The sequence below is a fragment of the Mustela nivalis genome, assembly GCF_964662115.1.
Source record: "Mustela nivalis genome assembly, chromosome: 9".
NCBI classification, from domain to species: Eukaryota; Metazoa; Chordata; class Mammalia; order Carnivora; family Mustelidae; genus Mustela; species Mustela nivalis.
The window spans coordinates 116302926-116317377 of record NC_139028.1 but is presented as its reverse complement, the minus strand read 5'-3'; the positions used below and the strand labels follow the sequence as shown (position 1 = coordinate 116317377).

At 56.2% G+C, this 14452-nt stretch overlaps 1 long non-coding RNA gene across 1 annotated transcript; it reads left to right on the top strand.

The window, feature by feature from the left end:
- The first annotated feature begins 822 nt into the window (after positions 1–822).
- On the top strand, positions 823–1689 carry LOC309873513. Its single transcript, XR_014316394.1, has 2 exons — positions 823–951; positions 1571–1689. It is a non-coding gene; the product is annotated as an uncharacterized lncRNA (long non-coding RNA).
- The last annotated feature ends 12763 nt before the right edge of the window (positions 1690–14452 follow it).

The window sequence follows — 14452 nt, the reverse complement described above, 5'->3', positions numbered from 1 at the left end:
TGGTGCGGGGTCTTGGTCCTCGTGTTCTGGGGTTGGACAGGAGCTGGGCGCATCAATACCTGAGTTTTACCGGGCAAAATTGAGCAACACCCGCCGTGCGAGGCAAGAATCCTTACTGGTCCCAACGGCTGCGTCGGTGCTGAGACCAGCCCCCTGCACCCCTGCAGCAGGCAAGAGCTCGAGCTTGGGAACGGCCTGGGCTGTTCACGGCCAGCCGGGGACCCCGGCCGGAACCTGCGAGCCCGTGCGTGTGGATGCCCGCTATGTGCTTCCCCAAGGAGCACCCCCGTGGCCTAATTTGAGGAAACAATAGGCCTCAATCCATATTAATGACCCTCCAGGGACCTGCTTGCTGCCTTTGTCCCTGGTGTGCGGGGGCTGTAATCAGCGGGGCTCCGGGGGCCCTGGCCTAATTTGGAGGGACAGGTTTCATCATCACCCTTGATTTGGGTGCCCAATCTGACAGGCCCACGGCCCTCTGTATGGAAGGACCACGACGTCAGAGACGGCCTGCTCCCCGAGCGGCTCTCCCTGGAGGTCTGGGAAGAGGGAGAGGCGGCGGAGGCAGCGGGAGGCACAGGGTGAAGATGGGGCCACGGCCAGACCCCTGGGCAGGCCTGTGTCGGGTCTAGGGAGGAGGGCCCTGTGGGTCAGATCAGCCAACGCCAGGCACAGGCTGCAGCCTCCTGTGAGCAAGTGCCCCCCGCTGTCCATGGCCGGGCGCCTGGGAGGGAAAGAGGGAGAGGCTGGCGTCCCCAGGGGAGGCGGAGGGGCAGCGTGCAGCTGTCGCCTGCCTGAAATCACTGAGTGGAATGTCTGCAGGTTTGGGCCGTGGCCTCCTAACCACACCCGGGGAGCCCTTCCGTGCCGCGCGGCGGGCCCGTGACCAGCGCCCCTTCATTTTCTTTTCCTCCACCGTCAGGACGAGGCACCACTGTCCCCACATGCTAGGTGAGGAGGTGGGGCCCTGGGGGGACGGCCGGGCCATCAAGGCGGGCCCGCAGGACGGGATCAGTGCCCTTACGAGAGAGGACATGGGGGAGTTCGCTCGTCTCTCTGGTTTCTGCTCAGGGAGACCAGAACCGTCTGCCGATCAGGGAGCCGGCTCTCACCAGCGCTGCATCGGCCGGAGCCTTGGTCTCGGCCTTGCAGCCTCCAGAACTGGGAGAAATAAAGGCCTTTGCTGTGTCACAGCCCCGGGCCGTGGTATTCTCCACGGCAGCCCACGCTGTGATGGAGATAGATTTGGGAAGTGCTCCCAGCAAGCGTCAGAGGGCAGGGGCCCCGAGTGCCAGGGCGCGGGGCTGGGCTCCACAGGCCAGGCTCCCGGTCTGCTCAAGGCCCCTCAGCCTGCTCAGGCCTGTGGGACACAGGACACCAACTCGTGCATTGGCAGAAGAAGCCCTTGAAGGGAGGTTCCAGACCTCTGTGCTTCTCAGGATGGAGTCGTGCCTCGACAGGCAGCAGGCACACTATGCCCCTCATGGGAGGAAAGGTGGCAGGCGGGGAGGCGTTGAGGGGCCAGGAGGCAATCCCCCACAGCACTCCCTGGTTTTCCATTTGCTTTCAGGACAAACTCCAGAGTCCTCGCAGAGGCCAGCAAAGCCTCCGGCCATGCGCCCCCAGCCCCTTCCCCGTGCCATCTCGGCCAGCGAGCCAGAACTGCAGAAAGAGGAGCTTTTGCACCCGGACTCCCTCTGTGACCTTTCGCCTGCAGGCTGCCGCGATCAGGACGGGCTCCCAGGGAGGGCTCCTGAGCCGAATTTGGGGACACACAAGCATGGGGACAGTGACCCCCCTCGGCGGCCAGGCCCTGGAGCTGTAACACAGGACTACGGAACACGGGGCCCAGAGCCACCCCCGAGGCTGTGGGCTGGCCCTGGGACTGCGTGCCACTTGGCGACTTTCTGGGTTGGCTGGGGCTCCCCACTGTGTCCCCCACCGGCTGTGGGTCAGGTGGACGCTCCTGTCGTGACCTTCTGGTCTCTGGAGCTTGGTGGGTACATCAACTCCTGGCCCCGCCCCTCGACCCATCCACCTCCCACAGGCTGCTGGGGCCCTGCCCGGTGTGCGAGTGGGTCTGTTTCTCCGGGGACATGAAGCTCGTAAGGGAGCCCTCAATGAGCTCCCAGGGGACCGACGACCAGCTAAAGACCAAGAGTAGCCGAGGGTCGGGGAGGGACAGCTGGAGGCAGGCGGCAGCGCAGGCCAAGCATGGCGGGCTGGAGCTGGGCCGGGGCGTTTGGAGGCTCTCTGGGGCCCCCCAACTTCCCAGAGGGCTGGTGCGTGTGTGCGCGCGTGCACCTCTGTGTGTGTGTGTGTGTGTGTGTGTGTGTGTGTCCGGCCTCCCCTGGCCAGGGAGAGGCAGGCTGGCAAGATCCTGGTAAGGGCCTTGCGAGCAGGGCTCTGTCCCAGGACTCAGAGCAGAGGGGTGCAGAGCGCAGGCCCGCCCTCCCCCAGCGCCACCGCCTGTGCCGCCCCTGCCCTCCTGCCCCCCGAGCCCCGGGTCTCCATCAACTTCTTTCTCGTTTTGAACGGGGCCCGCATTTTCATGGCGCTCTGGGGCCCTCCGTGCGCTGCCTGTGAGCGGTGTGTCAGCGGGGGCCCGAGCCACTGGCGACGCCCCTCCCTGCCCGCCGTGGGCGGCCGCGGTGACGGCACCCCTGCTCCCCTCGCTGAGGCCGAGGAGCACACGAAGGGGAGGATGGGGGAGGAGTGCACGGGGCGGACCCGGCTGGATTCTGCCAACCTCCCCCTCGGGAGTAACGCAGCCGACTGCTCTCGGAAAGGCTCTGGGAATCCGACAGGTGGGAACTGTGGCTGCTTGGTCGGGGTCCGGGGCGGGGGTGCAGGAGGGCAGGGGAGGGCTGGGGCAGGGCCCCCCCTGCCTTCCAGCCGTGCCTCGGGAGACCCCGGCTTCCTCCTCGGCCCCCTGGCCCAGTGCCACCCTGCCCTGAGCCCTCCCGCCCCCAAGGGGACCCCCAAGCCAGCTCGGGGGGAGCAGAGTAGGGGGTGGGGGGCGCCCACCGGCCGGCAGGCGAGCCCACCGTCCCCCGTGGGCCAGGTGGCGCGGTGGCTGCGGCCTGCGGGCCAGCTTTCATCCTAGCCGCGGAGCCTGAGAAAGCCTGGGGGCGGCTTTATCCGGGCCAAAGCCCCGAGCGGCTCCTGAAAAGTATTGAAGGGGCATTACCCAGAGTGACACATTCCATTTCCCTCAGGCGCAGACAATGAGGAAGACCCAGTTAAGGATATGGCTCTGGCCTTGTGCGCGGCTGAAGGTTTTTTGAGAAAAACGTAACAGATGACAATAGAGCACTTTGTCGCGGTCGAGGGCACCGGGGCCGGGGCCGAGCGGCGGGCTTCATCATGACTTGCGATGAGAGGCGGTTTACTGTTTCTTTCTTCCCTCTGTCAGGGAGAACAAAGCGGGGGGAAAGCGGAGGTTTCCCATTATAAATCACCATAAGCCCCATGGAAATCCCTCCCCACCCCGGGCTGTGAGCGGGCAGACGCTGAGCGCGGGGGCCCCGCAGCCCGCACTGCCCGCGGCCGGCTCGGGCCGCCCGGACAGCGAGGGGGTGCTCCCCGGCCCCCCCTCCGTGGGAATCGAGGCTCCAGAAAGGCTGTGATCTCCACCCCGAAAAGCAGGCACATGTCGTGGAGAATGAGAAAGGAGAGACTTGCCCACCCCTCCAATTAAAGAACGGGGGGCAGAGACACAGGGGTGCCTGGAGCCCAGGCCTGGGGCCCCAGGGGGCCAGAGGGGCCCAAGAAAACGCCGTGTCTGGCTCAGCATGTCCAAGGTGGCGTGAGCGAGAAAGCCCACCGGCTTTGTCTCAGCTCGCACTTTACAAAAAGAAAAAAACGGGTCTACAGGGGGGTGGGCACCTGCTCAGGTCACAGGCTCAGCCAAGGCTAGGACCGGGGCGTCCTGTCTCCAAACCCACTCTCTGGGAGCTAGTGCACCCCAACTCTTGCCCAGGCACCTGGTGCCGGGAAAGCCCAGGGACCCCAGGTGGCCTTCCCCGGTGTGGGGCTTTTCCCGTTGGCCTCCTGCAGCCTCTCCTGGGGAGCTGGGCGGGCCGCTTCGGCTCCCATCACTGCCGGGAGCGTCCTGACCCGGCTGGGACCATGTCTTTGGGAGTGGCAGGGCCACGTCCACAACTAGGGGCTCCTCAGCCCCCCGGACGGATAGCAAGGCCTCCCGAGCAGGGCCAAAGTCCACTGTTTGCCAAATGACAAGACTTTTTGGATTTTAGAAAGGGTGTGGGGTACAAAGATCAACTCTTTGGCAAACCTTCCAGTGGGCGCTTAGTGGCACCCCACATTCAAACCCACAGAACGTGAGTCCTCACCTGTGGGAGGCCAAGCTGTAGGTAAAATTGTGCTGCCAAAAATTTCAGGTTTGGTCACGTTTTGATGCCAAGAAAGTTACAAGAAAATTCTAGAAAGGGGAGCCTTTGGGATTTGAGGGTTGCGATGTATCGGTCAGCACAGCCCCCCAGCCCTGCGCTTCCATGTCCGGCCGTCTGCCCCCCAAACCTCCTAAACACACATGGGACAGCTGCTGTGTGTCCTCAGCTATAGCCCAGGGTGTCTGACGGAAGATAAAGGCCAGCCTCGGCTGATGACGGCCCCTGGTCCTGCCGGAGCCCGGTTTGTCGACGTGTGAGATGGAGGGACACTTGTACCCGCCTCGCAGAATCAGAGGGCGTCCAACTCGGTGTTTGCTTGAGACCCAGCCTGGGACCCACGGGGAAGGCTGCTGGTGGTGCTCTCAGTGCCCCGTGAGCCCAGCAGGTCGTGGCCTGGTGACCCAGGCGAAGTCCCAAGTGCGCCTGCCGCCCGTGGTCCCTTCTGGGCTGCTCCGACTGGGGCCCAGCTTTTCTCCCTGCTTTATCTCCTTTTCATACTGTCTGTGCTCCTGTCACCCCAAGGTTCTCCGTTCCCATCTCTGACCTGTGATTTCTGACTCCAGAGATCATAGGTTCTCGCTCATGTGTCCTCCTCACCTCGGGATCCTTGTTCCCATCCTCACATGTTCTAGAACTTTCTTCCGTCGGGGAGCAGCTCAGCTGTCCTCCATGGGGGTGGCTCTCAGGGACTTCCCCCAGGATCCTTTTCTCAACATGGGCCCGATCATGGATCAGGTGGGATGAGTGTGTGTTTGTGTGCGGGCACGCATGCTTACGTGGGTGTGCTCACGCGTGTGGCGCGTACATGCGTGTGATTTGAGGCACGCACACATGCGTGGTGTGTACGTGTGTGGCATGCACACACGTGTGGCACTCATGCATGTGTGTGGTGTGTGACACATGCGCGTGTAGTGTGGGTACGTGTGTGCTTGCACGTGTGCCTGTGCGCATGGGAGCCTGTGTGTGCTGTGCATATGCTTGTGTGGTATGCACGATGCTTGTGCGTGAGTGTGTGGTGTGTGGGTGCACGTGCGTGTGCGTGTGCGTACTTGCATATGCACGAGTGGGTGGGGGGTGGGGGTGGAAGGCAGCCAGCCACCGGTCAGGCACAGCCGGCCCCACCACCACCGTAAGTCCTACCCCAGAGCGCAGAGCCCTCCAGGTCCTGAGGCGTTTTCCCTGCTTCTGCGGTGCAGACGGGCAGTGAGGACACCTCCCTGCAGGGAGAACGGAATCAGCTCTCCACCGGAACCATGCCCTCGCTCCTCTGCCCTGGCCCACCAGGCGCCCTGTGTGGCCCAGCTTGCTTCTGCCTCAGCGTCTGGTCCCCGGGCACCACCTTCTCGCAGTGCAGCCGTGCACTGTGGTTCCGGCGGGAATTCTGGAACCAGGCCTCCTGTCTTCAAAACCCAGCTCTCCCCTTCCTGACTGTAGGACTCTGGGCATGTCCTCTTGGCTCTGGGTACCTCAGTTTCCTCATCTGCAGAATGGGGATGATCATAGCATCTCCCTCTGTTGTGAGGATACAAACGGTGTTCGTACACACAAGGTGCTGTGTGCAGGCTTGACCAACGCACCTGCTGCCTCTCCCTTCCCAGCCTGGCCCCTGTACCTCACCTCTGGGTCTTAATTTTTCCTACACTTTCTGTTATGCACTTCTCGCCTGCCTCCGCTATTTGAACGAGTGCCTTCAGAGCCACACTGTATCAACCTCATTTGCTGCTGTTTTCCTACTGCAGTGGCTGACCCCCAGTCGACACTCAGGAAAACTTGTCAGATGAGTAGATGGATGATGGACAGATGGTTGATGGACGGATGATGGACGGATGAAGGGAAAGACGGAGGATGGACGGACGGATGACGGTGGGAGGGACCACTTCCCCCGTACCAAGCGTAACAGAGGACACATGACCAACGCTGGTCAATGCTGGTCAAATATTACCTATTGATAAATTCATAGAACGACTCTCACCAAAAGTAGTTCTCTGCCCCTTCTGGTTACTCACATGAACCCTGTCCCGCTGAGATCACCGCACCTCCAGTTTGATCGTCTTTGCCCACTTTCTACTTGACTGGGCTGCCTCTGACAGGGGTGTCGGCCCACCCTTCGCTAACTCGCCCCGTCCTCCGGGGCCGAGCTGGAGGCACCCCCCTCACCCCCAGCCCCTCTCCCTTCCCAGCAGCAAAAGAACAAGGCGTGACCATTTACTCCAGACGGTGCGTGTTTTATTTAAACCGCATACAGCTTCTGCCACAACTACTCAACTCTGCGCCTGCAGTAGGGATGTGTAAGCCAATGGATGTGCGCCGAAACGTAAATCCTCTGTGCTCATCATAGGCCACAAAATAGGATTCTTCTTTGGATTTTCTCAATCTTATGAAAAAGTAAATTTTTTCCAGAGACTAAAAACTATTTAAACACTAATCTTAGCTCACAACTGCCCATAAACAGGCAGCAGACCTGCCCGGCAGGGTATGGTTCGCCAACTCCTGATGTAGAAGAACTCAAAAACAGATGAGTGTTTCCCTAACAGGAGAGGGCAAGTATAATTGCACCACGTTTCTCTATCGTTCTCGTTTGCATTTTTTTTTTTTCTAGTTGATGCAGAGATTGAGTCTAGTTTTCATGATGGTAGTCTTTAGGATGTTCACAGACAACAGGGTCTCCTCCTGAACTCGGGGTAGGGTTGCCCTGCCCCTGGGTGCAGTCCTAAGAGCAGCATCTACATGGCCTTCCCTGTCATACTGTCCCCCAGCAGGAATCCCGGAAGCCTGTGTTGAGGCTGAGCGTCCAAAAGCCTGGGTTGTTGACTGACCAACGAGCAGAGACCCTGTGCCTCCCATTGAAGAAACAAACTTTGGCCATTGTAAACCGCCGAAGGTTAGGGGATGTTTGTTACTGTGTCATGCGTCTGTTAGGCACTAGTTCTTACTTCTTCAATTTTGGGCGGTGGGGGGGGGTCCCTTGTCATTTGCAATTGATTTATAGTATTTTTTCCTTCTTCATTTTTCAGAGCTGTTGGTGTGTTAAATATATTAACCCTCCAGGGGCACCTGGGAGGCTCAGTCGCTTAAGTCTGCCTTCAGATCAGGTCATGATTGCAGGGTCTTGGGATCGAGTCCCCACATCGGGCTCTCTGCTCAGCAGGAAGCCTGCTTTGTGTCTCCCTCTCCCAGTCCCCCTACTTGTGTTCCCTCTCTCATTGTGTCTCTCTCTGTCAAATAAATAAATCTTAAAAAAAATATATGCATATATGTATTACCCCTCCGCATGGCTGTTCTCAGCACACCTCTTCCAGCGTTTAGCTAAGTGCTGGCAAGTCAGATTCAACTTGTTCACGTACCTGTGGGTACATGAATCTACTGCTTTATCTCGAAAAGTCTCACCAGGCAGTTTCAGTGTTTGAAGCTGGGGGTTGTTCATGTGTTGGCTCTGAGAGTTCTTTAATAAATGATTTTTTTAAAAGAAATAACCGGATTTGGCTGGAATGATGACAGTGGCTTTTCTCAGTGCACGTGCTCTTAGAACCAGCTCCAAGGAACCAGATCCTAAGGACCCTAGATCGGGAAACGGTTTTATAGCTGGAGGGCGGGACCCTGGTGCCTTTGGGAGAAGGGAAGGCACATCAGCATCGCTGGCCCTGCAAGGGGGACCTGCTGGAGTCGGTGCATATTTCCTTAGCTTCTTTGCCCGTGGACCCCTTTGTCCGTACGCCTTGACGTGAGTATTGTGTGAACAACAGTGTATCCGAGCGGTAAAACTAGGGGTCCCATTACCGATTTAACAGGAGCTTGGAGCAAGGCCCAAATTCCTTTTGGACAATCTCCATGGCCATTGATTAACCCCCCACCAAGGTGGGTGGCCTTCCCTTCGGGCCGGAGGCTTGTTGGGGCGCCCTCCCTCCCCGCCATTCCCTGGGGACCGAGAGCTCGGAGTGCCACCCCAGGTCTTCGCGGCTGGACACTTGCCAAACTGCGAGTTTGCCCAGAGGACAGGCAATCCCGCTCTCCCGGAGTCGCGGTTCTACACTCGGCTGGACGGGAGAATCACCTGGAGCTTTAAAAACCCTCCCGCCTGGACCACGCCCACAGCAGACGCAGTCAGGGCCGAGGGCCGACACGGCGACCAGAGTCTCGACAGCTTCCAGATGATTCCGACGCGCAGCCGAGTTTGAACACCGGCTTCCAAGGAGGTGGCTCCCGCCAAGCTGTGACCCACCCCAGCACTGTGGCTTGGTCCCATCCATAGTGGGGTAGGCGGGGACTTTGCAGAACCCCGTGGGTATGCGGAATTGCAGACTTTGAATTCGGACCTGTCCCGCTCCTGGCGAGAAGCTGCACGCCAGCACAGCTGAAGGAAGGCCGTCGGTCTGGGCCGCCAGCCTGCGTGCCCGTCTGCCTGACGTGTCTCTGGCAGGAGGCCGAGAGCCATACTCCTGCCCCCAGGGACGCTTGGACGCATCACTCTGTTCGCACGGGGATGTCGTTTCACTGTTACGCGGGCACTGCGTGTCCACAGGATCTTGACAAGAAATTCCTCTTCTTCAGCTGTCATGGTAGCCCCACGTCTCCCAGCAGCTTACAAGTGGCTGGCAGAACGCATTTCCCTTTTTGCATGGGCCGCCAGGGAACTCAGAGTCAAATTTGTTGCTGTGCCGAGCAGCCACAGAGAGGACCTTAGAACGTGTGCTTGACCCTGACTCTACCTCGGCTTCGTCTTAGGTCTCTCCCCTCCTTTTCTTCGCCTCCTGAAAACCATGCAGGCGAGCCGCTGCGAACGCTTTTTTTGTGCCAAAGAGGGACGTGAAGTCACAAAGAAACCAATGAAAGGCCGCGGCTCCTTTTCCTCTCGTTGAACACTGGGTGCAGAGCTATCGGCTCTTCCTTCTCTGAGCCTTGCGCCCGGGCCAGCCCATCGGCCACCCACACTCAGGGCGGCCACTTCCCCGTGCGTGTTCAGCCGAAGCGTTTTTCCCCGCAGGCGCTGGCCCGGTCTTCTATGGTCGAAGGCCCCTTGGAACGGGAAGCAGCCTACTGTGCGCCAGGGTGAGCCGCCAATTCCCGCTGGGCCTCGTTCCCCATGTGCCCTGTGGGCCCCCCCAGGGTGGCGAGTCTGAGCCAGGAACTGATGGGTGACGCTCGTGGTGCCCGCGCCCGGCTGGCGAGCATCCAAGATCCCCCTGCCTGGCCTCTGTGTCATGGAGGACCTGGGCCCTACCCTAGAGATTCGAGGACCCCAGTGGCCAGAGTGGACCCGTTTCCTCTGCTCCGACTGAGACGGAGCTGGCCTGGCCCTGCACTGACGGCCTCCTGGGCAGCTGGCTCCACGGCCTGCGGCTATAGAGACCCACCGTGATGTTCTCCTCTACAGCGGGAATATTTGTGGTTTCTCTCCTAGGGTCTCTGCTAAGTATCCCAGCTGAGCAGGCCAGGACACTGGCTGGAGAGCGGGGGGCTGACGGTGCCTCTGGGAAGAAGCCCCTTCTAGAGCCTTCAGCCCTGCCTTGGCCTCTCTACAGGGAAATGATCCAACGACACAGATTTTGGGAGAGGGAGGAAGGGTGTGTTTGGGAAAAATGTGCCGAGGTCATCAGATTTGCTTCCAAAGAGCTTCTGTGGGAGGGTATGGGGCCAATGTGCTCCTTAAGGGTGACTGGGGGAGGCTTTCTGTTGGTGACGATGCCCACTCCCGGCCCTGCTGCTGGCACTTGGGGCCCCGCGGGAGCCTTCAGCCCCTGTGCAGGACCTGGGGCTGAGCTGCTGTTAGCTCATCCCCCCGCATCTGAGCGCTGCCTCTGGCCACATGACTCACGGCTTGCTTCGCTTATCTATAAAATGGGGACAGCACTCCTGCCCACCTTGGGGTCCGGTGGGAAGGTCTGAGCTAGGGGTTCCAAAAGCCAGAACAGCTGCCCCTTCTGAAGGGCGAGGGACTTTCCCAGGGGGACCCAGCATTTGGGGATAAGAGGTGTCCCCAGACTCAAGACACGCAGCTGTTCTGCTTTTAAGTTTGGAAAGCAGCTGGAACCAGACTCACTATGAAGACCTGGGCATCTTACCCAATGGACCGTGAAGTAGGGTCTGCAATGTTCTTGGCCATCGGGACTGAGTCGTATGGTGAGTCTAATGGGCTGGGGTGCCCACACTGCTGGCGTGGAAGACTCCTGGGCTCCCCAAGCGAACAGGGTGGCCATGGAGGGCTGGAAGCCAGGCCCTGGCCGGATGCCATGGACCTACATTCATCCCATCCCCATGAATATGGAGGGCGGAGGGTTGACGGACACGTGCAGAGGTGGCTCACGGGCTGTAACAACTCTTGGAAGATTTTCCAGCAGCGGGGAGGGAGGGAAGGAGAGAGTCTTTGAAAAGGCAGGGAAGGAACTTTGCTTGTTCTAGGGGAAGAGAGTAAATAGCGCACTGGACACCAGCCCCGGCTCAGCCCCCGCAGACATCGCCAATTGATCGCAGCGCTCTGTCTTGTAGTGTCTGGACGTCCCTGCCCAAAACACCCTCAGCCCAGCTTGTGGGGCCAAAACCCATCAACCAGGTTTGCACGTGATACAGTGTGACACAAAACGCACTGGCCATCCCCACGCTGGACACAGCATGAGGGTCCGTTCGGCACTGTGTGCACCAGCCTCCGGGGGCGTGGGCCAGACCCCTGTGCTCGGTAGCTGCCCTGCTGTACAGGCTGAACGTGCTCTGACCCTGTCCCTGGGGCTGAGTGTCCCTCGGCTCTCCGAGGGATCTGGGTTTGCCGGTGAGTCAGCGTGGACCAGCCTTTCTCCGATTCCGCGGAGCCTGCGTATCACCGGGGGAGCCCTGCTCATTCTAACCCAGCAAGTGTGGGTCGAGCAAGGATCCTGCCTGGCTGAGAGCTGCAGTTCCCCTCCCCTTGACCTTTGTAGAAATTTGCTAGACTTTGCTCCTTCCCTGCAGTTTCAGATTCCGGTAGGTACTGGGGAGAGAAACAGAGGGTGCTGTGTGTCCCCCTAAAAACGCTGACTCCTTTCCAGTGAGCGGGTAGGAATCGGCCTTCTCCTGCATTTACGCCAGGCCTTTCATCCTGATGACCAGTCCCCCTTCCAGTGTGGGCTGTGGGTCATAAACGTCAGCCTATCCCATTCCCCCGTCAGTGCTAAGCCTCACTATTGTCACAATCTGTTCAAGACAAGTTCAAGTGGAAATGAACTCTGCCTTGTTCTATGGGGGCAACCGGGTTCTGGAAGAACTCACAGCCCTGAAAGTATTGCCATGGTCACGTTTGGAAAATACAGTATGCCACGGGCTGCCCTCTAGCCTCGACCATTCACATGCCTCCCGGAGCCAAATTATACTCCTTTTACCTACACTGTTGTGTCTCCGCAACTCTCATCCCATCAAGTGTTGGGCTCAAGGTCTAGGATCCCATGCTCTCCATCAGCTCCTGGTGAACAGTGGGCTTCTGTTGTGGGTTCCTGGGTATGTCTACTCCATAGAGCTCCTTGGGTGGCAGCCATGAACCAGAAACAAGTTATCCGGCCCTGAATGCAGGGCTGGGACAGGCAGAGGACAGCGACCACAGGAATCCCAGTGGAAATCCCATCATGTAAATATGGCAGCCGTTGGCCCACAGCGATTCTGACATCTAGCCAGTCACGTGTTTTCAGTTCCCTGTTTGGGGCTCAGTCCCACTGCTCGGGAATGAGTCCCTGTGGCTCCAGACTCTGGGCTCTGGGTTTGGCCCACCGAGCCGGGTTTCCTTTTCCATACAAAGTGCCCCATGCTTACAATCGAGTTCCCAGGCTGTTTCCTGCCCATAGAACTTTGAGGGCCCAAAGTCCTTTTCCTATTTTGAGCTACCTCTATCGCTTTTAATGGGAGTTGATACAATTCTTTAAAAACCTTATAGATTTTTTTAATGAATCGATTCATAATCCACTCTGCAAGCCAAGACAAGGAGACTCTCTTCAAGGTCACCTCTTCCGTCCTCTGGGCTTCTCATGACGCTGCTGACGGGAGCCTCTCCAAAGATTATGAACAGTTTTTTATTTCATGATGAGGACGCATGAGGCATGCGCTTATGAGATTTTGAGGCCCTTTTTGTTGGCTACACATGTCTCTGTGCTCCTCCTTAGAACTTTATGAGATCTGAACAAAGGCTCTGGATTTCAACCTCAATTTGAAATCTTTGCTCCAAAGCCTTTTCTTAATCCGGAACTATCAGAGAAGCTGACACTGAATGGTTTGATATTCACATCTAGCAAGTCATGGCTCTTTTATATTAGTGGTTCTTCTTTGGGTTGGTCTCTGTTCTCTTACTTTTATCAAGGACAGCAAGATTAAGCCCATTGGCACTGCCAACCCTCTGCCTAGAAAGCTGGTTTCTGGTACGGTGGCTGGACTCCTCCACAGACTCGCTCTCCCATGGGTAACAGTGGTGAACTTTGGACAAAATAATAAAATGACCTGAGGATTCTGAAAAGTAAACAAATGCAGGAAGCTTGTTGAAGGGAGTTGAAACTTAAAGTGGAGGAGGCATAAGAGTGAGTTCTCCACCTTTCATGGCTTTTCCTCCCAGATGGGCTTCAAGCTCAGGGCAGTATGGTGTGGGGTGGATGGCTAAGATGCCAAGAAGATCTTCATCATCTTTTTACCTGGGGGGATCGGGGAAAGGAGGCTAGGCAGCCACTGAGTCTACCAGAAAAGACTGAGCTGAGAAGAATTCTCAGGCCACCCAGAACTATACAGAGAACAGAGAGCAAAAGCTTAAAGAATTGAACTGAGATTTCCACCACCATCCATACGTGGAAAGGCAGAGTTTATAGAAAGAGTCTTACTAGGTTAGTTGTCAGATAAATCTAAAACAACATTCTTTAGGGGAATATAATAAAACCCAGAGTCAACATAACATAATATTCACAATGTCCAGGATATAATTAAAAATTATTGGACATTCAGAGGTGCCTGTCTGGCTCAACCAGTAGCGCATGTGGCTCTTGATCTCAAGGGCATGAATTTGAGCCCCACATTGGGTGTAGAGATTACTTGAAAATAAAATCTTAAAAATATTGCTTAACATTCAAAGAATGAGAACAATGTGGCCCATCAACAATCAATAGGTGCCAACCCCCAAATGACCCAGACTTTGGAATTATCAGACAAGGACTTTAAAAGAACTATTAAAATTATGCTCAGTGAAGTGAAGGAAAATACACCAAGAATGAATGAAAAAATTATAAATCTTAGGAGAGAAAAAAGAAATATAAAAATGAACCAAAAGGAAAATTTAGAATGGAAACATGTAAGTCCAAAAAGTATTCAAATATGGGGGAAAAAAGAGATAGAGGGAACAAGTAGAAAATAAATAGTAACATGACAGGCCTAAATCCAACCAGATCAATAATTACACTAAATATTAATGGTATAAATAGTTGAATTAAAAGGAAGGGGTTGTCTGACTGGGGAAAAAAGAAAAAAAGCAAGACACAACCATATGCTCAATCGTATGCCTGCAAGAGATATACCTTAAACAGAAACATGGAATGAAACTAGAGGAATGGGAAAGGTATCCCCTGTAAATGATAAACACAGGAAAGCTGGAGTGACCTTATCAATATCAGAGATGACAGTCTTCAAGATAAAGTGTAATGACTGAGATCAGAAGGGACATCTCACAATAATGAAAAAGACAACTCATCTGGAAGTCGCAATAATTTTAAATGTGTATGTACCTAATAGTAGAACCTCAAAGTGCATGAACAGAGATCGACAGAATTAAAGGAGAAATAAATCACAATCATATTAATATGTCCAATTTCCTCTCTTGATAATTGGCAGAACTAGGCAAAAAAAAAAAAATCAATAAATAGAAGAGATTTGAAAAACAGGATTAATCATCATGATCTATAATGTCTTGATATTTCTTTCCAAGTACACATGGTACATTCACCAAAGCCACACGCTTGTTTGTGAGAATCAGTACATTTAAAGCACTGAAATCCTGAATGACAGCAAAAACATTTCAAACTGTGTGGGATACAGCTAAAGCAGCCCCT